Source organism: Dermacentor albipictus, chromosome 9, assembly GCF_038994185.2.
Source record: "Dermacentor albipictus isolate Rhodes 1998 colony chromosome 9, USDA_Dalb.pri_finalv2, whole genome shotgun sequence".
NCBI classification, from domain to species: Eukaryota; Metazoa; Arthropoda; class Arachnida; order Ixodida; family Ixodidae; genus Dermacentor; species Dermacentor albipictus.
This window is the reverse complement of record NC_091829.1, coordinates 116,659,485-116,683,581: the sequence shown is the minus strand read 5'-3', so window position 1 is coordinate 116,683,581 and position 24,097 is coordinate 116,659,485. Positions and strand designations below refer to the sequence as shown.

Genomic DNA, 24,097 nt, shown 5'->3' with positions numbered 1-24,097 from the left:
CGACAAAAAAGAATCAGTTATCATCCTCTTTCTCGAAAAAGCAAGAGAACACGGGCTAACGCCGCAATACGACCTCGCATAGTCACGCCGCACAACTTTTATAGATATATAACCACTGATGCCGTATGCTTAGACCATGCGGGGCATAGAACAAATATATCTGTAATCCAGCGCCTACCAGGACGCTCGCGCAGTTCGTAAACAGCCCCTTTGCTGGGCAAGCTCAATCCACACTGTAAGGTATGCTGTTGTTACTTGGCAAAACTGTTTCATTCAGGCGCGGAAACCTCATCCATCCATACAAGCAATCCCACAATCAAACCTGCAGCGAACCGTTTGAACGCTTGTCAAAGTATAACAACACAGCTCCTATGGTAGCAGAACGGTACCCACGCTGTTACGATCGTCGCGTATGCTTCATGGCTCCTAAACCGCAGTTTAGAAGTAGAGGATAATACTGCAGTAAAGTCACATTAGTGAATGGAACATTCAGCAATACACAATTGATCTCTGAGGCTCATTGCAGGCTCAAATATCCGTGCTCACATCGTGCTGCGTGCTCCGCCCGCCTCAGCGCCATCAGAATCCCCGGCCATGACACCTTAAACCACTTCAGCACGTCTCACAGAAATGTTTACCACATAAAGACGCATGCCATACTAAACAGACCGCGCGACCACGAAAACAAACGCCAGAACCTACCGCCGAGCATGTACCTGCCATGCAGAACACCACTTTTACCCAAGCCACTATGGCGCTGCTCATAGGCGGTGCCACTGCGTTCACAATATGGCAACACCTACGAAAAAACGGTGTATACCCACTTTCGTAAAAGGTGCAGTCGTTGGTCTAACCGATTGCAGAGGTCCGGCAGCAGCTGTAGACGGTTGTTTATTCCGTTGGTACACATCACAGCTGGCGACATACTGCTTGGTTGTCTTCCACGATTGAGGCCAACAGAAACTTGTCGGAGGTGGTGGAGCATATGGCCGAAAGTACAGCAAAGCGCAGGCATTTTGGGACAACGAGCAGCAGTGTAGCACCGTTGTTTATATAATTCTTGTGCCAAAGCAGACCGTCACGAATCAGAAATGGCGTAGCCCGTTCAGATCTGTGTGTTGCATCAATAATCGCCTGTAGTAAAGGGTCGCGCTTATGTTAGTTCTTGAAGACGGCAAGGTCAGGAAAGTCCAATGAGATTGTGGTTAAGTAGTCGTTGAAATCGTCCTAATGGATACCCTCGCTCTGACAAGGAAGACGAGATAAGCAGTCGGAATCTGTGTGGCAGCGACCGCTCTTATAAGCAACAGAAATTTCGTATTCATGAAGAGGCATGCCCCACCGAGCCAACCGCCGAGCTGGGTCGCGTGGTGGAACGAGCCAGCAGAGAGAATGATGGTCGCTGATAATCCTGAAATGGCTGTCATACAAATAAGATGTGCACTTGTGGATGGCGAAAACAACAGGAAGACGTTCCAGTTCCATGACTGTATAATTGCTCTCTGCTGTCGCTAAAGTACCACGTCTTACGCAACGACGTCTTGGCGTCCGTCATGAAACGACGAGCACAGCACCAACACTCACACAACTTTCATCAGTATACAGTTCGGTGAACACCTCAGGATGGAAATGGTGGAGAAGCGACCCAGAGGTGAGCAAGAACTCCAGCTACTGGAAAGCACTCTTGCACTTAGCGGACTACATGTAGACAGGGTCCTTGCGGAACAGGTTAGTCAGTGGACAATAAAGCTTGGCGAAGTCTTTGATAAACCTGCAAAAATAAGAACAAAGGGCCAGGATACTTCTGAGGGCTTTCACTTTCTTCGGCTGCTTAACGTTGCGAACAGCAGAAATCTTCTTGGGATATGGCCGTATACCATACTTATCGACGAGATACCCCAGCACAAGGGCTTGACGCTTACAGAAACGACACTTCATAGATTTCAAAATGAGGCCAGCCTGTTGGATGCAGTCCAAAACAACGCCGAGCAGCTGGTTGTGCTCCTGCAAAGTTCAGTCGAAAATAATCACGTCCTCTCAATAACACATACGGAGCTCGCATTCGAGACCACGGAGGATGGAGTCCATAAATCGCCCGAAGTTTGCTGGGGCATTACATAAGCCCAACGGCATGACGTTAAACTCAGAGTCCATCAGGCGTAAAAGAAAGCGTTCTTTTCTATGTCAGACGGGTGCAGCGGCATCTGCCAATACCCGGACCGGAGGTCAACTCACGAAAATCACAATGCGGAGTGAAGGCAATCAACAGCATCGTCGATGCGTGGTAAGGGATATACGTCTTTCTTTCTGACGGCATTCAGGCAGCGGTAGTCAGCACAAGATGTCCACGATTTGTCTTTCTTCTTTACTAGTATAATAGGAGCTGCCAAAGGATTGCAAGACTCCTGAACAACGCCTTTCTGCAGCATGTCGTCGACCTGTTCGGCGATTACTTATCTTTCCATGGGAGTCGACAGTCTTTCCGACGTATCGGAGTCGCTTGTCCTGTGTACATGCGGGGTTGCATGTGAGATTCCGGCAACATCCGAGAACGCTCGAGTTAAAGTAAAATCATATACGTGTAGCAGGCGAGCGCTTGCTAGAGTACGTCTTGCTCGGAAGACGAGGACGGCTTGTTACGTTGCAAGTAATCCGTCTTTCTTCTTTATTTGCGCTAGGTGTGTCGTCTTCACTCACGTCGGTGTCGTTTTTTGTCGCGCAATATCATTTAAGCAATTGCGGCTTGCTCCTCAAATGTTGCCAGTTTGAGTCCTACTGGCAGGGTAACAGACTGCTGTTGCCTACTCCAGCGTAGTGTATCGTACTGCTGCCGAGTACTAGCGGCACCTGCCTATAGAAGCTCGACCGACGTTACTTATAGGGTAGCGTGGCGTTGTCGGCGGGCTGCAGGCATACGGTAGACCGTGGCGACCAAGCAAGTGTGAGACGATTTCTAGTGCGAAACTTACCTGGTTTATTCAAAGGTTGTTGAAATAAAATGAGAAGAGCATGAAGTGTTCAAAAGTACATTTCGGAGCCCCTTAAATAGGCTCTCGACAATCGTGGGCGGGATCTTGCTTCCGTCGACATGATGTCGCCGGCACAGAAAGAGAGCCCCTCCTCCTCTGGTTATACCGAGCCTGCTGCAAGGAAGAGGTCGCCCGCCTCCTGGAATTGTAGACACCTGCCCGTGTCTTTTGCGCGTTGCGGGTTCGTGGACGTTCTCCTCTAGGTCCAATCCGAGGAAAGGGCCTCTCTAATCTCGCACACACAAACACACAAAAGAGGCCTGCACACTGCGGGGCTTCCGGCAGACACTCTAAATGGTCATGGTGAAATAGGAAGTCACGCTTCATTTTGACGAGGTCTGGTGGAAGAAGGTCGGGTGATAGAAAGTTCTTTGTGCACAAGGTGCAGGACGCCAACCATAGGAGGCGAAGTCACACCTCATTTCAACGATGCAGGGTGAGAGATGGCCGGTTGAAATTCCTTTCAACACGTGGTGCCAGACACCAACCCTAACAGCATCTCCGGCGGGGGAGGAAGATCCCAACGTGTAGGGGCCAGCAGCCGCTGTACAACGGATCGGCGTTTCGGTAGCAGAATTTTCCTTAAAGGTGATGAACCCTTAGATCGCAGCAGGTCCTGGGAGCTCCTGAGGTTCCTAGGAGTGGTCCTCAGTCCTCGTGGCGCTCTTGTGACTTTTCTCCCTGGTCCCGTCCGGTTAAATTGGTTTTGGAAGCAGGTCTCGCAACTTTTCGTCTCCTGCGTGGGCAAGTAATCACCCCAGAACAGTGCTGGACCCACAACAACAAAGCAGCGAGCACAAGGCCACCCTCCCCCAAGACACACCCGGCCTTAAAAAAGAAAGACAACCCGCTACACTTCTCCCAATCCCTACGCGAGTCCTCCCCCCCCCCCCCCGAACGCTAACAACAGCCATTTCTTGAAAGCGTTAAGACGTGGTTAATAAAATCAGCTAACAGTCGGCTTCATTTCGGAAAACCGCATGAATTCGGAAAAACGTATGAACGAACTTAAAAATGCCACGGAAATCCGGACGAGCATGAGGCTTTCGTTACTTCAAGGGCAGCATCTCAAACCATCACCAGTGCCGTTAAGCTTACCCTTCTTTTAGCGAATATCGAAGGTGTACTCTTGAAGAGCCAAGCTCAAGCGCAAAAGACAACCGTTTTTCGTAGACATGGACTGCAGCCGTGTGAGAGGACAGGGGTCAGTCTCTATGGTCAACCTTGAACCAGCGATATAGCAAGCTAGCTTCTGCACCGCCCATACTGCGCAGGTGCATTCTTTTTCTGATGCACTGTATGCTTCCTCACGAACTGAAAGCTTTCTAATGGCGTACAGTACGGGGTGTTCCTTCTCGTCATCTCTCTTTTGACTGAGCACCACCCCCATACCCCTGCCGCTGGCATCATACTGTAGAATGAATGGCTTAGAGTAGTCAGATGCGTTCAACACTGGCTAACTCGTTAGTGCGTTCTTCAGCATACTAAAAGCATTTTCTTTTGCCTCATCCCACTTTGCCGTTTGTGGTTCTGTTTTTCCTAGAGCATCCATTAAAGGACTCGCAATCTCGGAATACTGCGGCATATATCTTTGGTAATAGCCTGCCAAGCCAAGGAATGATCTGGTGTCCCGCTTGGTGCGTGGTTGCGGGAAGTTGTATATTGCCAGGTAGCTCGCAAATGGGTTGTAGAGTCGGGCGTCGACGTTTTGCTGCTCTTTAATACGCATTCGGGCTAGCTGACGAGCTTCCTCGGCACGTTGAAGGAAGCCGGCAACGTCTGCATGGATGCTGTCGTCTTCGACGTGAGGCAACATCGCATCAAGCATCGTGGCGACTTGGCGACCGAAGACAAGCTCGAATGGCGTCATCTGCGTCATCTGCGGACGCCCACCATTTGTGACAACACTTCCGATATCTTCTAAGTTGTGGTCGCGAACTATAACATTGAAGACCTCCGCACTCTTATCTCGCACTGGCAAACCTTTTACACGGTCTACCGAACGACAAACAGAATTGAAGTCACCCAACAAAACTAGTACTTTATTACAATCGAGATAAATCTAAAAACGCTCAAAAAACTCTTTTCTCTCCGCCTCTACATTTGGAGCGTAAGCACAAATGTCACAGAAATTCAGGTCATATTGGAAAAAATCGACAACCAGGAGACGTCCACTTTGGCACAAAAAGAGCGATTGCACACTTATACCGACACTACTGCGGATAAAAACGGCACAACCACCAGAGGAACCAACAGAATGACACACACAAACATCGTAATGCTGACGGAAAGTGGACACCATTCGATCAGTCGCTTCCTGGCTATCAATTTTGGCTTTTTGGATTGCCACCACGTGTAGATTGTTTTCTAAGAGAAGGAGACTAAGTTGACACTGTCGCCTTCTTGCTCCAAGACCTCGTACATTCGGAGCCGCTGCACGTAGTGCTTCAGGAAGGTGTATCGCCATATCGAGAGAAAAGAAACCCTATCTTATGGTGTCTACCCTCACGACAACATCGCATGCCCTCATACCCCGTTTCGGTATCTACAGCACGAAACTACGGAGGTGGTTTCCCCGCCTGCCGTGATTCGGCCGGAATGTTCGGCCGCAGTTTCCAGGACACCCACCACATACCTGCTGCTTTAAAAGGAGGTGCATCACCGCCTATTTCATCCGGTTGCGACGCCTTGCTCATGGCCTCACTGTGCGACCGCTTTCCGGCCATGTGGCTGGACCCTTCGGGGGAGAAGTCCAAGGGCTCCGCCACCGGTTGGGTGGCGTTCTCCGAAGACGCGTTAGGCATTTCCGCTGCGTTGTTTGACGCCGCCACGGCGTCCTGTGCGGGTGGTAGAGGCGTCTGTCCAGGAGATGCTCGAGCCTTGGGTTGCGCGTCCAATTGTGCGCCCTAGGAGCAGCCGACGTGGTCTCCTGCACCGCTGATCCGCTAGCCTCTTTCGATGCCTCCTCCGCCTCTGCCTCATCCATGAGAAGTGCTGACGTCTCACCACTGCTCACTGGCCCGGCGACGCTGGCGTACGTCCGTGCGCAGTGGCCCTCGTCGTGTCCAAAACGACGGCATGAACCACACCGTGAAATTTGACAGTCACGCCGAATATGACCTGTGCCACGGCAGCGAAGGCACAGGGGTGGCCTGCCCGATACGACAACAAGCGCCAGCTCTCCAGCAACGTTCACCTGGTGCGGCAGGTCGTCGAGCTTCACGCCAGCGTTCAACTTCAAGGTCACCATCCTCGTAGTTGACCCCTTATCAGACACGCCTGTTGAGACACGCCTGTTGAGACGCCTGACGGACGTCTCAACAGCTCTGTTGAGACGTCCGTCACCTTCCCAAATGGCGAGAAGGCCAGACGCACGTCCTCGTCTGGTACACTGTGAAGGAGCCAGTGCAGCTTCATTCGAACATACCGGTTTGCAGGGTCGATCATGAGACATCTCGCATTTTTCACTTTCAAATCGCTGATGTTGAGAATCTTCTTCGCGGCGTCGGCATCCTTGAATGTAACCGCCCACACATGACTCATGCGGTACGCGCCTAAGGCGATAACTTCCGGCAGGAGCGAAAGTGGAGCGAGCACATCACGAAAATCTTCCACCCGGTATGGGCGTGCACTGATGTCCCCGTGCAGGAAAACGGTGTTTAAGACAAGACGACCTGCAGGCAAAGTAGGCAGTACGACCTGGTGTTCGTTGTCCGATGCAATAGCCCTGTTTCCGCGACCAGGCATGGCCGCTGTAGCCGCCCCGATGGAGCCCGTCATCGCACGTCCGTCACGCTCGGTGGCCGGAAGTAGACTCGACTCAGCCATGAGTTCGATGTTTCAGAGTGGGTCAAAAGCGCCTCTAGTGAACGCGATGTTGCCTTAGAAACGTGCCGTAGAAAGTTTTACTGCTGTGTATATCGGCAATTATGAGCATGTAAATTACAGAAGTCGCAGTTAAACGTGTAGCGAAGTACGTTTCCGCTACATTTCTTCTACGCTTTCCGCACATGCAGAGCCAGCTTGCGGCAAACACAGAAGACCCCTCCTAGCACTGTACGGCGCTGCCCCGACAGGTGGCGCGCCACGCACGCATTGAGGCGATTGGAGGATTGGCGAGTAAGAGGTGATGGGAGGATTGGTGGACGAAAAGTTGGGAAACGGCAAGAAACGGAGACGTACAAAAGCACAGCTAGCTATAGGGGATCAGAAAATTTGGGTGTGAAAGTTTATAGTGCTTATTTCGTTATTTTTTATTGCTTAGCTTAGGTAGGACATTAGGCAGTAAATACAAAGAGCTTGGTGGCGCAACCCACCATCCCGTTCCAAAAGGGACACTCATAACATCCATCCATCCGGGGCTGTGCGAGGTGCGTCGCGGCCCGGCTGTCCGTGCCGATCACGATGTTTGGCTCGTGTAGATGGTTTCCCCCTCCGAGACACCGAGTTCTTTTGTTCGTTCCGTTTGCTCGGGCGCACGTTTCGTTGCCGCGCCGAACGCTGCGTTGCTCGACGCTCACCGCGTGATTGGTGGGTGCAAAGTCCGATGCGGGGTGCCTCGTAAGTGATCGCTGCGCCGGAGCGCATTGTTATACACCCCTAGGCGGGTTGACAGGAATGCTGTGACGTTCCACTCTTGAAGGCTAAGCTTAAGTGTCCTCCAATTTTTTTCCGCGTCTCGGGGCACTGACGACCATGACAGTTGGCTGTCGAGATTCCGCGGCGAGGTTTTTTCAAGGGATTTTGTTTGTTTTGACCCAGTTTCGTGGCTAACGGCGTCATTAAATAACTCAGTTTTTGTTTTGTTTTATGTTAGCAATTTATTTTAAGAGTACTAGGGGTGCAAACGTGTACGAATGGAGCTTTTTTTCTTTGTTGACAGGGTACGGAGCTCAGGCATGGGTAAGCTTATGCACGGGTGCTATTCTCGGCGCTTGTTGAGATTTGTTTTCCTGATCGTGCTACCGTAAACAGGTGTGTGAAGCAATGGAGTGCATAGGCTGTCATATGTCATTCTATAAACGTAACACGTGTTATTGTTGTACTACTGAGAGTGCGTAACTTTGTCACTGCATGCTTTTCTTAGGCACTGCAAATATATTTTGCGAGAACAAGCTGTTCACTACCAGCGCAAATGATTTTGAGCCTTGTGAGTAGGCTTTCTTCGCTTCGCTGTCACGGCAGGATAAAGTGCACGAGTTTGTTCGCTCTTATTGACTTAATTGGAACTGCACAAAGGGGGAAAGTGCTCATTGATCGAAACCATTTCTATGTGTAACTTTCATACTTGCATACGCTTTGTTCACAAATGAAGTACAGGTTCCACTACGACGTTCGCGCTTGAGAGCCAACGGCACCAGTTTTTCATGAAAGCGTAGTACCAGCTTCACTGCGTAAAGAGATGCCAGCGTCATGACGATACGACGAGAATAGCTGAGATGCTCCGCGTTGAACGCGCGCATTTCTACAGCACGCTCGCATTATTCAGGCAACTATGTCACGCACCTTGCGTTCGGACATCATGGTACTAAAATGAATAAATTATGAAGGGGCACAAGCTAGACACACGGCCGTCGATTGGGTGCTCGCAAGAACACACGTACGCCCTTCGGGCTGCGCAAGCAGATCCGACTTGTTGAATCGGCGGCAACATAGTGCTGCACCCACGCAAGCACATCACTTTTGGCGGGAACCGAGGAAACCTTCATCGCCGCCCTTTTACACCAGCAAGTGTCTTTAGAAAGGCAAATGAAAGTCTGATCTATGCAACAGGAAAGAATCGCGAAGCGAGTTGATCTGTGCAAGCAGGGACAGTGTTTTTTCCTACGAGTACAATGCATGGCAATGAATGACATAACACACAAAGAAAACGCTGGCATTTATATAACCATCGGGTACACTACCTACACATTAGTCACGCGACAAAGAATTCAGATTTTTGTGCTAATACTCGACACGAAGAAAAATTTTGCATCCAACTAGCCTCAAAAGCTTTCTTCTAAATGGAAGCAGGCAGCCAACCCGATGCCAGAAAACAACCACGCAGTTACCCGCTGAAAAAGCACAAAAACATCTGCTTCCGCCAAGTTCATAGCGTTCCACCATCGCTGCTAGCAATATTTCATGCGCAAACACCCAAGAACAATTTTTAATGTCTGACCTTTTGTAACTCTATGGGTGGCTTCCGAGCGAACGGCTCAACAGCGAGGGCGAGCTACGAGAGAAGGAGCGAGCTGCGAGAAGGAGAAGGAGAGGCCGGGGGAGGAGGAATGTCACTACGTTTAAGTTTTATTCACGGACCTTACGCAGCTAGAGCAGCGCGGATGATGACCTTGTTTACAACGAGGCCGACGGCGACGCGAAACGCGAGAATTGGCGCCAAAGAGCTGCGCACTAAATTAATGGAAAAACTCCACTGGAGTTGTGTAAGCATGTGTGAGAAAGTCTGCCCCTATGTTACAAGCTGACACTTCCAAATTTAGCTCGTTTCAAATGCCCGCGTCTAGCCCACTCACTGTATGGCTGAAGCTGTGGTTTCCACTGTACGTCTACTAGTGTCTTTCACTTTCGAAAGTCACCTTAGCCGCAGACACCAGCTGAGAGCTGCCACGCCCAAGGTGCCGCACAGTTCACTAACTACAGCACGCACTACTGCACCGTACAAGGGGGCGATTCAGAATTTGGACCACATCGAAATATAGCCTCGAAAATGTCCTGTGGAATATCCTGTGAATAATTAGTCTGTGAAATATAAAATTTCTGAAATATCCGCAGACTCTAGGACAAATGTTTTTACTGTACATAGGCATACCTCGTGGAACGTTATATACATTGTGTTTTGTCACTCATTTATTTAGCTGCATTTTATGGCCCCACATGGCTGCCAACTGCCAAATGAATGAAATAATCGTCATCATTCATTATTTACTATTTTCTTTTTACCAATGCATCCAAAGTGCCTTCAATAGGCATGCCAAGGGGATAGGGGGAGGTAATAATAAAGAAAATAATTCACAAACATAACACAGGCTACGCAGGACACCACATGTTCACGTTTAAACTACTGCAAAGCAGCAGTTAAATAGCATCTGGAAGGAACTTCACAAACACACCATTTGAAGTTATCTTTTAACGTCGCTCGGTAAAAGATTCCCGTCTCAAGTAGTATAAAAAATAGACTTACTGCAAAGATCGGTTTCAAATGTTGTTTATTTCTATTTAAGGCCACGGTGGACCCTCAAAAGCACGTAGTCAGGGCATGGTATATGCTAATATTCGAGGCATAAACAAGCGCATTGAACACCATCTAATATGAAGCGTCGAAACACTACTGAAGAAGAAGATGTTTCAAGAAGGACGCCTCCGCGTTCCACTGGAGCCCCGGTAAGCCCTGTTCATGTTTCTATTTTACGGCAGCCTCACTCAGTCAGAACAGTTAAAAAGCCCTGTTTTATGTAAAGACAGAACTACGTTTTACGAAAAAATCTGGGGGACCCCTAAACTTCGCCTTTAATAGGGGAAGGCGAGAGCATTCGAAGATCCCTGACTGTTTCTCGCACTTCCCGGCAACTATGGCTCATGTAATCGTAATGTTTCAAGGGAAGCACTGGCGGAGAAAGGTATGTCAGAAGGCGACCTTCCTGGTATAAACGCGGCCTCTTGCGTGGGCTGATATTCCCATATTTTTCGCACTTGAAATATTTCATTGGGATAAGATTTAACATAAATTCATGTACTGTCGGTGCTGTGTTCCTTGAAACTTGTTTGTGGGCTGTCATTCTAAAAATCGGGAGGAATAGCTTTGTAGTGATTGTATGAATGAATGTATGAGCTCCTTTGGTGATAGAAGAACTTTAGTGCCATACCGAATATTTATTGCTGACGGGACGCTAACGCCCGCTGCTACGCCGACACTGCATTTTCAACACGGAGGACACAGAGTTGCCTACGAAAATACTAGAGGGAATTCTGGCGCTGCAGTCGTTGTCCTACCATGGGAATGATGGTAAATACATGGATTTGCCTGATATTCGTGCTTGTGGATTCAGACGATGTTGTGGCTTTGTATGTTACGCTATATAAATCTTATTGTCGTATATTTCAGCGCAATCTATATTCTTCGAAGTGCAGAAGACGCCGGGAACGCGTGCGATTGCGAATAATTGCAACAATTTAGCCAATGCCTCCTTTACTAGATGCCAGCCGCGCTGTCCGTAAACTCGGTTCCTGGCCCTCTCCCTTTTCGCTCCTCCGCGAAAAGGCAATGAGCGCCGCTTGTGGTGGACGTCTGCAAACTAGATCACGTGCTGCGGCCTCCGAGATTACCATGGCGTCTGTTGCAATCTCGGAGGCCCGCGATAACGCTCGCTAACAGACGCCCGCGCATATAAAGCGCCTGCGGAGCATTCAGCCGCCGCTGCCGCATCCGCCGGAAGTTGAAAAGGCAGCGAGCGCCGCCTCGCGAAATTCATGCTGAACTAACTTCAACTAAGGGAACCGCCGCCGCAATGGGAAAGCGAGCAACGCGGCTGGCATCTAGTAAAGGAGGCATTGATTTAGCTTGTCCAGGTGGCCAAATCTAAACGCGCCAAGCGTCTGAAGGCACTGGCATTCCCGCGATAAATTCTTAAGTGCGTCTCATTCGCTTGTCGATGCATGCGTTCGTGGCTTAATGGTTTCAATATTGGGCTTCTGTGCTAGAGTTCCTGTGTTCGAATCCTGCCGTCAGCCAATTCCAATGATGTTTATTTATTTATTGGTTTCACAATACACTGTTGAAAATGACAAGTTTACAATGTCACAAAGTCATTTGAAGCCAAAAGGACGAAGTTTAGGCAAATCCATTAACTTCCCATAACACCCATGATAGTACAAGCGCTCCCGTTGCAGCTCTCGTAGACACTAGCGCCAGAGCTCCCTCCAGTAATTTTTGCAGGAAACTCTATAACGGAGGCTTCACGCTTTTGTCCCGGTAAAAGGATTACTCAATACTCGGCGTTCTGTTAGTGAAGTATTTACCGCACCGCCGACCCCTACGCACCAGGGGAAAATTTAAAACTACCGACGCTTTTATCGATTTCTTCAATTATGAAGTTCACTGTACAAGAACAAAATTTTTGTTCAGTATCCTTTTTTTTCATTTTACAGTGGCCGCAATTTTCAAATGTTTCACAAAGAGCGCTGTACGCACTGTTTGATCGTGAATATGGTAGACTCTCTCATTGCCGGACCATCGAGCGAATGACGTCGATCTGGCAATTATATCGTGCCCTCGAGTGGTCGTTTGGACATCAGTGACGCTATTTTCATGCCAGGTCAACAGAATTTAGTTCGGGTGAAGCACATCCCCCGAACCAACCAGGACTGTCTTAAAGCGAAGCGTGCTTTGCCTCTTCTGTTGCCTTTGCGACGCTGCTTCTGCGATGGCCTTGCCGCCCGTGCTACTGGGTTTTTTTTTACGCCACCACCACATGGTGCTTGCCTCCTGGTCTTTCTCGCGCGCGCTGCTGCATTTCTTGCAACACTAATAGAAGGAGCTCGTCTCCACGCATCCCAGCAGGCACCAAGAGGTTTAAATAAAGCTTGTTGGAGCGGATGCTCAACCCTGAGCTGAATCCCCATGCCACCATCTTGCCATAGGCAGAAACGTGCCTTCTGCCACGGCAGCCGCAGTGCATAGTGAGCGTGGTGGCGTCCCGACGTTGTAATGGTTACATCGTGAGTTGCGTACCGCTCCACAAATCGAGCGAGAAAAAGACACTGGTATTGCGTTTCAACTTGTAAGTAGCACATTTGAGCTTCGTGAGAACTTATCTGCCGGTCGGGGGGCATGCTGATGGCTCGCAATCTGTCCCAAATTTCACATCTGACGGTCACTGTATTTCAAGCTAGGTTTCCTAAGGACCCACATGTGGGAAGTACGCGGGAGGTGGCATTTCGGCGGGAAGGCTGGAAGCCAAAAGACGGCGATTACATATATTCGAGGCACATTGCGTGGGATTGTTTCGACCAGACAGCGCAGACGATACGGCTGCGTCTGGGAGGTTTTCCGACCGTGTTTCAGGCATTTCCAAAGCACTTGCATATGCCCGTGAGCAAACATTCTTGTGATAGTTGATATCGCCGCTGCTGAGCGCGAATCGAAATTGATGATATGTGGTGTTTTATGGTGCAAAGAGGCATTATAGCCAAAGAGCGCCAAGCAATGTCATAATGCAGTCAACGATGCAATCAATGACAAATTGCAGCGTGGTTGGTTATAACAATGTAGCCTCTTGTGTAGGGTCCTAAAAGCAGTAGTAAAATAGATCTATATTTATTAAAACAAACGCAACAACTTTTCAGATGTTCTAGGAATTTAGAAGATATGCTCTGATAGAATTACATAAAATATATAAACGCCAACAGCTCTATTCCCTCAACGAGGCCCTTAAATGCAAGGGCCTATATGCACGCGCTATACAAAATGCTACTACCACAACTGCAGCCTCTCGTAAAACGCCGTGCTATGAAACTTGTGGGCCTATACCTTTCAATGACCTAACATTTTGCAGGAAGTTGAAAACTGATTTTGTGTTAATAAACGGGTCAGCATCGAGACGCATTGCCGGATGAAAAGGAATATTCTGTCCGTAGGCTAGATCGAAGTATTTTGGCCTTTCAGCTTAAGTTTCCCTACATCTAGCAAGACATGGAAGACAGTCAGTGTATCGCCACATCAACAGCATATGGGCGGTTCACTACCTGTCAACAGAAGAGAATGTGTGCCATATGTATCATCTATTCTAGGGCGTCAGTAAAAGGCTACGATTCGCTGTATTTTTCGTACTGGTGGCAAATTTCCTAAATGTGGCTTTATTACATGAAATTTATTGCACGTTTTGGTGTCGCACTTCTGTTGCCAGTGGGGTCTGGGTTATTTGTGCAAAAATTGTTTTAGGTAGGTTGCTGGGATACCTACGGAAGAGTTACCAGATTTCATTGCAATGTATGTGGCGATTTCATCGGCAAGCATGTTGCCTGTGTTCCCAGGTATCCAACATACTATGACCTGCTGATTAGAGGAGGAGGAGGAAAAACTTTATTAGCTCTAATTGGTTAGAAATTAGCGGTGGCAGATGTGGTTGGCCATCTTCGTGGTCTTCCCCATCTGCGCAGGGTCGATGCCCCTATTCCAGGGCACCGCTGAAGGTGGCTACTCTGTGAGCGTGTCTCACCAGTCCATGCTGGACTTTCGGGTCGCTGCTGGAGAGCACCCTCTCCCACTGCTCCGCACTCGGCTCTTTTATTTGAAGGAATTGTTGATTGTGAACACATTCCCACGTAATGTGATATAAGGCGGGCTTGGCGCCGCACCAGGGGCAAATGTCTCTATACAGGGTGGGAAACATCTTGCTTAGTGTGTATATATTTGGGTATGCTCCTGTTTGCGGCCTCCACCAAGAGGTTGCTCCATGCTGATTTATGCTGTTGTGGGGTAGAGGGTACTTGATTCGGACCTCCTTATACTAGTTCAGAATGTCAGAGTAGCTTGGTTTGACTGGTATGGGTTCCTCTGGGTCGGTGCTTGTGGCCGCTCGGTTTGTGTGCTCTCGAGCTGCCGTGTCCGCCCTTAGGTTCTCTTCTATTCCAGCGCGTCCCGGTACCCAGAATTTTTGTATGCCCGACTTTGTTGTTAGCCCTGCAGGGGCGGAGGGTGTGAAGTGCTCTGCGTCCAATTCTGCTGTTCATGTAATTCCGACACGTAACTTGCGAGTCGGTGAGTATTGTTAAGGACCTTTCGAATCGGTAGCCCTCCACTGCCGCTAGAACTACGGCTGTTTCTTCAGCTACCGTTAACGAGGAGTCCTTCATTGACTCGCTGCTGATCTCTTTGTAGTCCGGGCTTATTACTATCGCAGCTGTCTTTACTATGTTTGTTCCTCTTTGCTTGCCGTATACTGCAGCATCTGTGTATACTGTTGGGTTTTTTGTGGCCAGGTACTTTTCGACGTATTTCGCCCTTGCGTTCCTTCGCGCCGAGTGGAGGCATGGGTCTATGTTTTTGGGTAGTGGGCTCACGAATCCCCTCCGTTCTTTGGGTTTCTTTGATTGATTCCGCGAAGCCTAGCCGTATTAGCAGTTCCCTTCCCGTTTCGGTCTGCTGGAGTCTCATGAGCTGTGTGATACTTTGGGCTTCTTTTAGTTATTCGAAGGTGTTGCTTAAACCCAGTGCCATTAGTTTCGCTGTCGATGTACTGTTCGCCAGGTTAAGTTCCGTTTTGTACGCTTTGCGCAAAATGGTGTCTGCTTCTTGTATTTCCTGTTTGGTGCAGTTGAAGTACAGGAGTGAGTATGTGACCTTGCTGACCACAAGGTTCCCAACCAGCTTAAGTGTGTCTCCTTTTTTCATCCCATAACTCTTTTGTGACACCCGCGTGATTATGCGTGCTATTGGGGTTGTTGACTGAGTGTTTTCAGCGTGTGGGTGCAGCGCTGGTTGGATTGCACCCACATTCCAAGGATCCTGATTTGTTGGCTTTCCGGTATCGGCTGCCCCTTTAGCCGCATGTTACGGTTTTCTTTGCTTTTCTTGCCCCGTGTAATTGTCGAAAGCTCGGATTTCTCCGTTGAGCATTCAATGCCTCCTTCCCCGACGTATTCTTCCTCGCAAGTGGCTGCTTCTTGCGGATAGCTTTCTTTTTGGCACAGCGAGCCTTTAGAGGCCCAGATGGTGTTGTCATCAGCTTACGTGGCGTGTTGTATGCCTTCAGTTTTGCTTAGTTTATTCCCTAGGCCAATCATTGCGCTGTTAAAGAGTATCAGGGACATTACTGAACCTTCGGGTGTCCCCTTGTTTGGTATGGGGAATTCTTGCGATCGGATCCCTCCCAAACCTATAGTTGCTGATCTATTGGAGAGGAAGGCTTTCACGTATCCGTGTACTTTCTTCCCGCAATCTACGCTGTTAAGGCCTTCCAGGATTGCCACGTGGCTGACATTGTCAAAAGCTCCTCTTATGTCTAGTGCCATTAAAACGTGTTCTCCGTTTTATGGTATGTTGCTCAGAACGTCATGTTGAATTTGGAGAAGGACATCCTGCGTCGAAAGCTTGGACCGGAAGCCGAACATACTATGGGGGTATAGCTCCTTTTCCTCCATGTAATGCTGTAGTCTTTTTGTTACTATCCTCTGATATAGTTTGCCTAAGCACTATGTAAGGGAGATTGGTCTTAAGTTAGTTACCTGTAGCTTTTGCCTGGTTTGGGGATTATTACAATCTCGGCGTGTTTCCATTCCTCTAATACCGTTTCTGCAGCACTGTGTTGGTTGAGAAAGGTGGTGAGTTGCTCTACCAGTTTGTCCCCTATGTTTCGAATGAGTTAATTACTGATTTTGTCAGCGCCCGCTGCTGTATTCTTTTTTACACTTCTTATGGCCGCGTACACACCTTCTTTCGTGATTGGCCTGTCCAGCAGCTCGTTTTCTTTCTCTTTGTATTGTTGTGTGTAGGCCGCCCGGTTGTCATGCCCGAAACATTTGACTCGGACCTGCTCTAGCAGTTCAGAGTCCGGTCCATCGAATTCGTGTAGCAGGCGGCGTATGGCCTTATTGTTTTCAGGTTTAGTTTTCATTGCGTCCAGGAGCGCCTTGAGTATGTGCCATGTTTTTGCCGTGCTAAGGGTTCCGTTTATGCACTCGCTGAACTGTTGCTAGTTTTGCCTAGTCTGCTGAGCCGCATACTCCTCCGCCTCCTTGGTTATCTCTGCGGTTTTCTTTTTAAGCTGCTGTTTAGCCTTTGTTTTTTCCGTCTTTTAGTGAGCCCGCGTCTTGCCTCCCATAGCTTGAGTAGTCGCGAGTCCATGCCAGGTGTTTCCTATGTTCTTTCTATTTCTTTAGTGTACTTGTCGAGCAGTACACTACTCTCTGAGCTTATTTCCCCAGCCTTCTAGGCACTCGATGTTTCGCTCTATCTTTTTGCATTCCTTCCTGAAGGCATTCCAATCTGTCACCTTAGTGGTGCCACTTTTGCGTTTTATTCTTCCGGTTATCAATTGCGTTTTAGGTTGTAGTGATCGCTGCCCAGATTCTCCAGCAGGTTTTCCCATATCGCCTTGTCTGTTCCCCGGATGTATGTCAGGTCAGGGCATGTGTCGGTGCTTATGCTGTTACCTAGTGTGGTTGGCGTACTGTCATCTCTTATGAGGGTGCTGCCGTACATATCTGCAGCTTCCTTAACTTGTATGCCTTTCTTCTCTGGTTTCTTGTAACCCCAGGTCAGATCTTTGGCGTTGTCTTCTACAATCACTAGGGGTTTGTCTGACTAATTTGCTCGATCCTGCAGAAAGTTTGCGGAAGTCCGCCTCTTTTTGGCTCGGACGACTATGGATATTTGTGACAAAAACACTGCTGTCTTTTCTTTTCTTTTTGGAATGACTTCGACAATACCGCGGTCTTGTCTGTGTCGGCTATGCTGTCGTGTGCTGTGGCGGTGAGAGATTTACTGATTAGTATTGCTGTGCATTGTTTTTCCTAGCACGTGAAGCCTTTTAGCGTTAGTGCGGTGTTCCCTTTCTCCAGTAGTGCAATGACAACTGGTGGTGTGAGTTGTGTGTTTATGTATTGTAGGAGTTGCCCGTGTTTTTGCGATAGCCCCTGCAATTCCATTACCCAATTTCTAATGGTTCGTGTCTGGCCAGGATTAATCATCGGTGTTAGACGCGTTCTAGTTTTCGAGGCCCTGTCTTCTTAGGCTGAATTTGTCTTTAAATTTTTGTGAAATATATTGTTTGCGTTGGTTTCGGATGTCCTGATCCATTATTGCCATTTTGTGTTCTATTGCGTTTGTTTTCTCTTGTATAAACATCATAAATTTTCTCATTTGGTCATCGAAAGATTCTGGTTGCGCTGGTTATTGTGGTGGATTCTGCGGTCTAGGGGGCCTACCGGTCCTCTGATGCTGCAGGGCTTTAATTAGCTCCTTCAACCGTCCTTCTAGCTGTTGTATGCGTTTGCGATACGCTTCGTTTTCTTATCACTTCTTATCACGAGCCTACATTGTGTTGGTCTGAATTTTGAGAATATTGATGGTTTTTAGGCATTTGTTTCTAAATTACTTCATGTGTGAAGTAAACGTTATTTTGGTTCTGAAATTATGCCTAAAAATGTGTGTTCTGTGCTCACAGGTATGTAGCCGAGTCTCACTGTACACTTTAAGGCTGATGCTGAACGGAAATTTTTATCCGTGCGACCACTGGCTGTGTGTTCTGCATTTTGACTTTGAGAGAGAGTTTTATTTCGCTGTCCTGGCTATATCGCCGAAAAAAGCCACGCATTCGCCAAGCACATCCAAGCCCATTCATGTAGGAGAATGGCTCACAGTTTTGCTGCAATTTATGGTAGTGTAGCGACAAAATGTATTGCTGGATCTTTTCTGTATGTACAGCAGGTTCTTTATTCTATAGGGTCGCCGTGTCCACAAACAGCCACTCCGTGTGTCCCAATGTCGTTGTGTCATCGCAATGAACTGAAAACAGCTGCTGTTGGAGCGATGCGTGCTACGAGGTTAGATCTCACGCGCCACGCTCCCAGCCAACAAAATTACACATTTTTGTACAGGCATCGCAGATATACGGTTTGTTCGATTCAGAAAAGTTGAAGGGCACCACAAACGGAAGAGTGCAGACGTGGAAGCATCGGCTCCGTTTCTTTTTCCATGCTCCGCTCGTCAGTTTGGAGAGTGCAACAAAAAGAAGCATGCCACTGGATCCGCGAAGCAACGGCGAATCTACTGACAGCAAGATTCGAGGTGGGGCTTCTTTTTTCACAATCTTACGGAACGTTTTCTACTCCTTGGTGAGGAATAGGGCCTTTGCTGGGCCTAGTAAGCCCACCTGGCCGCAGCCATGACGGATACAAACATGGAAGATGAAGATTTTACTGGAAATGAAAGAAACAATGGTCAGGACGACTACGGCTGGCAACTAGTGGCTGGCCGAAGATCACGAGCTAGCACAAAGGCTGTGGATGACGACAGCACATTGCCACGTATTCAGCGAGAGCATGGAGTCAAGGGAACCGCCATCGGTGGAATGGTCAAGAATCGGGTTATCAAAGCTTCGAGGATGCCTCAACTGCCCGAGGAGCACAGAAAGATCATTATATGACCTCGAGGAGGGCTCAATTTGAACAAGGTGAGCACCACCACGATTGGTTCTGCAGTCATCGAGGCGTCCGGCCTAACGGAAGAGGAGGCCCGTGAAAATGTTGTCTGCCCGAACTTCATTCAAAATATCATCGTAGTCAGCACACCTAGGCCCGAACATGCTGCGAAGTACGTTAGAATCAAGTCTTTCAAGATTATGGAAGCGGAATAGGAGGCAAATGCATACGAAGCGGCACCCCATGGCACATACAAAGGCGTCATCCGAAGAGTGGACATCAGAGACTCGCAAGCTATAATAACAAGAAACATCGTGCATGAATTGAACCCGCTTGCGCTGGCTGCCAAGCGCATCAAGACGTCGGGATCGGTCATCGTACTTTTCGACGGACTCAAAGTGCCCAATTTCGTCAGGTACGGATCCACACTAGTGAGATGCTACCTCTACAGGAAGCAATTCGACGTCTGCTTCACTTGCGGAAGGGTCGGGCACCGCTCTGATGTGTGTCCAACACCTGACTTTGTTCAGTGCAGGGGATGTGGAACTCGCAACCCAGGAGATGAACATGTGTGTGTACCTAAGTGTAAATTTTGTTAAGGCGATCACCTTACCGGCGACAAGTTTTGTAAGCAAAGATTTCAAATCCCTTACGTCGTACGACTTCACCGAAGAGTGCAGTCGTACAGTCGGAGTGCAGTCGTACAGTCGGAGTGCAGTCGGAAGCGCAACAGCTGGCGCCCAACCATCGCCCCGAGGACAGGGAGCACTCACGCTCCAGGAGTCGCACCAGATCCAGGCATCGTTCACTAGCCAGGGAGAGAAGGCGCTCCAAGTCAAGGGAAGCACAGGTGCGCTTCGTGCAAAGGAACTCAACAGCTGCAGAGAAGAAGACGCCAGGAACCACTTGGGCTGACAAAGTAAAAGATATGGCGAGAGTTGTTGGGGGCGCCTCAGGCTGCTGTGGGTGATGACAATGATGCCAGAATGGAGCAATTAATTAAAGAAGTAACTTCTTTAAGAAAAGAGCTAATGAAGAATTGACAAGGCAGGTAGCAGAGCTTCGTAAAAAAGAGCAGTCGAGCCCTGCTAGAGTAGAAATAGATAGACCTGTAAGCAAAAGCATTGATCCAGGAGAATCCAGCTCTCCTGCCCCTAAAAAGAGGGCGGTGAGTGCCGAGGATGAGTCAGTCTTCTCAGCACTCAGTGAAATAAAACATGCAAAAAAGCGATAAGAGAGACAGTGGAAACGACCAACTTTTAAGTGGACAAATTGTATAAATGGAGACTAACGGCGGAGAAAAGACTTAGGAAAATTGAGACGCGAGGGGATGACGACGATGAGTATCTGCCATCGGAGGCGGATAGTATAAAGTCCATTCCTGGACTGTCGGGGGCCATCACAAAGAGGACAGTAGCGGGTTATAAAAAGGCAGCCTCACCTAATAACAATGGACAGTAATCATGGATTTAACGTGTGGCAATGGAATTGTCGCGGGTTTCAACACAAAAAAGCAGCACTGCGACAGGTGACCAGGTCATCTGAGGCCATACCAAAAGTAATTATGCTGCAGGAAACCTTAGCAGATGAACTTATGCTTACTGGGTACAAAGTTATATGTAGAGACAAAAAAATGGGGAGGGGGTTGGCGACCCTCATTGACAAAAAGTTGCCATACATTGAGCATGATATTCATCTTAGACATTCCAGGTTTGAATTTATTCTAGTTGAGATAATACTCAAAAGGAACAGAGGTAACACGGAAAGCGTTTTCTGTTTGAATATATACAGCAGTCCTAACGACACGAGACAGAGGTTTAGAGCACTCTTCAACAAGGTGCTTTCGGTTGCCAAAAACTCCCCGCTCATTATTGGAGGGGACTTTAATGCTCCCTATCACATGTGGGGATACGCTTGGAACACAAAGAAGGGAGAGGCGCTAAGGAATCTTGCCATGGATCTGGAGTTATGCTTGATTACTGATCCGGCATATCCCACCCGCTGTGGCACGTGCACAAGCCGGGACTCCACACCAGATCTTACTTTCGTAAACAACTCAGAAGGAGCCAATTGGGAAAATTCAACATGGATCTCGGGTGCGATCATTATATCATACACATAACTATACGCATACCGAGACAGGAAACTAGAATCTTCAAATTCACTGATTGGGGTCAGTTCAGAAAAATCAGGGCGAACAGAAGGAAAGTGGGGCCTCTAGATGCCGAGCAGGATCCCCTTCAGACGTGGGTCACCCAGCTCAGAGAGGGCGTCAAAGGGGCCACTAAAGAAATCAGGACAGAGGAAAATAGTGAGGTTATGGGCAGCAGGCTGGTGCATCTGATTGAGGCCAAACAGTCTATATTACAGAGATGGAAAACGCAGAGACTTAACAGAAGGCTAAGGAAAAAAATTGCGCAATTAAACAGAAATTGATAATCACTCGAAGACTCTCGTGAAGCAACAGTGGGATGAGATCTGTAATTCGGCTGATGGTAGACTCAAGCATGGAGGTAGCTGGAACCTCCTCAAGCACTTGCTCAACGAGAATGAAACAAGGACAAGCAAGAGAAAAGCTATATCTTAGTTGGTTCATCAGGAAATCCAAGATAAAACACAGAAGGATATCATGGATAGTCTCGCAGCCAAATATCTCCCACTTAAACAACCAAACGAAGAAAAGGAGAGCCCCGAATATACGGGAGGCATATGTGAAGAACTTGACCGGGAATTCACTGAGAGTGAAGTGAGGGCGGCTCTTCACAGTCTTAATAGTAGATCGGTGGCTAGACCTGACGGAATAACTAACAAGATATTAAGAAATCTGGATGATGAATCAATTTCTTATCTAACTGAACATTTCAAAGAGTGTTGGAGAAAAGGGGTATACTCAGAGGAATGGAGGGTGGCCAATGCTATCCTCATACCAAAGCCAGGAAAACAACTCACTCTGGACAACCTCCGTCCTATTTCCTTAACGTCCTGTCTAGGCAAAGCTATGGGACATGTCATCCTAAATCGACTCACTAAATACGTTGAGCAGAACGACATCCTCCCGTACAACTTGATTGGCTTTCGTCCCGGGCTGTCAACTCAGGATGCTATGCTGCTGATCAAACACCAACTTATACAGGCCAGCCCAGCGCATACGAAAGCTCTTTTGGGATAGGACGTGGAAAAAGCTTTTGATCGTATAAAGCATAAGGCAATACTTGGCGTCCTCTCGGAGATGGCGTTAGGTAAGAGACTAAGATGATTAAGGACTTTCTGAGAAATCGAACTGCACAACGTATGCTGGGTGAGCTTAAATCAGAAGCTAAGAATTTGGGAAATAGGGGCACTCTACAAGGAGCTGTGCTCTCACCCATGCTATTTAATTTAGCAATGTCCAAGGTTGCAAGAAATCTGGAGAAAATTGAGGGTATACATTATGTGGTATATGTCGATGACATAACCATATGGAGTGCCAAGGGTAATGTAGGACAGACAGAGACCAGATTACAGGAAAGCTTACATGCTGTAGAGGACACACTGAAAGACATGGGGTTGAAGTGCTGGGCAGCCAAATCAGAACTCTTGATCATTAAACATCACAGCAAAGATCGCAAACCAAGAGGTTACATTCCGGAAGATGAGCCAAGAGTGTGCTTATACACTCATGAAGGATCCGCAGTCAGGCGAGTTGAAACAATCAAGGTTCTTGGGTATCCCACAGACAGAAACAGTGCTAACTATAGAACAATGCAACATGTCTCGAATAAAACAGATGGAGTCATTAGGTTACTAAGGAGAATTACCAATAGACACAGAGGCTTAGGAGAGGACAGCGCATTGAGGCTAATACACGGCTTTGCTCTCTGTCACTTCACTTATGTGGCTAGATTATTCAAATGGAAGCAGGCAGAACTTAACAAACCTAATGTGATGCTCAGGAAGCTCTTTAAAGTAGCCCTAGGGATACCCAGTAACGCTGCAACTGACAAACTCATGAGTCTAGGGGTGCACAACACAATGGAAGAAATCGCGGAGGCTCAACAGCTAGCGCAACACGAAAGATTGACAAAATCACGAGCTGGCAGGAACATATTACAGGCAATAGGTGCAGAACTGAATACATCAAGGAGCCCAATCGAGGCTGAAGTAGAATTAAGGACTGACGTTAGGAACAAGATCAGAACCAACCCTCTCCCCAGAAACATGCATCCAGAATGTAACGTCGAAAGGAGAAAGGGAAGAGCTAAAGCACTCTTGCCGGAAATAGAACAGCAGAACTAATTGGCAGCTGTAGTTGATGCAGCCTGGGTGAAAGGTAAAGAAGCATATACGGCCATTGTCCCAAATTATCAAGGGAAGGTGCAAGATGCTATCACTATTTTTACCAAGGACCCCATGGTGGCGGAACAAGTGGCAATTGCTTTAGCCATCAGGAGTAATGAGTGGGCCTGCATTTACAGTGATTCGAAATTCGCTATAAAGTGTTTTGATAAAGGCTACGTAGCTGGTGTCGCAGCGAAACTTTTTGAAAACATTGGGATTATGAGAACTGAAATTTGATGGTTTCCTGCACATATGGGAAAAGTGGACGAGACTCGGATGAACCTCAATGAGGTTCCTCGTGACTTGGCATGAGGACTTGCTAACCGTGACAGTCACAACCGAGCCGTTCACCATCAAGCCAGGGAATCAAGAGATCATTTAATAACATACAATGACATTACCAAACACTACTATTTAGGGCGCAGGCAATTCCCATTGCCACATTCAAAAGTAAACAGGGCTCAGGCAGTCTCACTGCGCTCATTGCAAACAGGTACATATCCCACACCGTACACCATTAATAAAATATATCCAGAGAGGGAGATTAGGAATGACTGCAACGATTGTTATGGCATCATTGGAATCAGACATATGCTGGCGGGGTGCCCCGC

The 24,097-nt window shown here is 48.1% G+C and overlaps 1 protein-coding gene across 1 annotated transcript in view; it reads left to right on the top strand.

Moving 5' to 3' along the window:
- The first annotated feature begins 10,389 nt into the window (after positions 1-10,389).
- LOC139050074 (glucoside xylosyltransferase 2-like) overlaps positions 10,390-24,097 on the top strand; it is a 47,244-nt gene continuing 33,536 nt past the window's right edge. The window contains exon 1 of the mRNA XM_070526267.1: positions 10,390-10,412. The gene's annotated coding sequence lies outside the window, so the exon portion shown is untranslated. The remainder of the gene's footprint in view (positions 10,413-24,097) is intronic.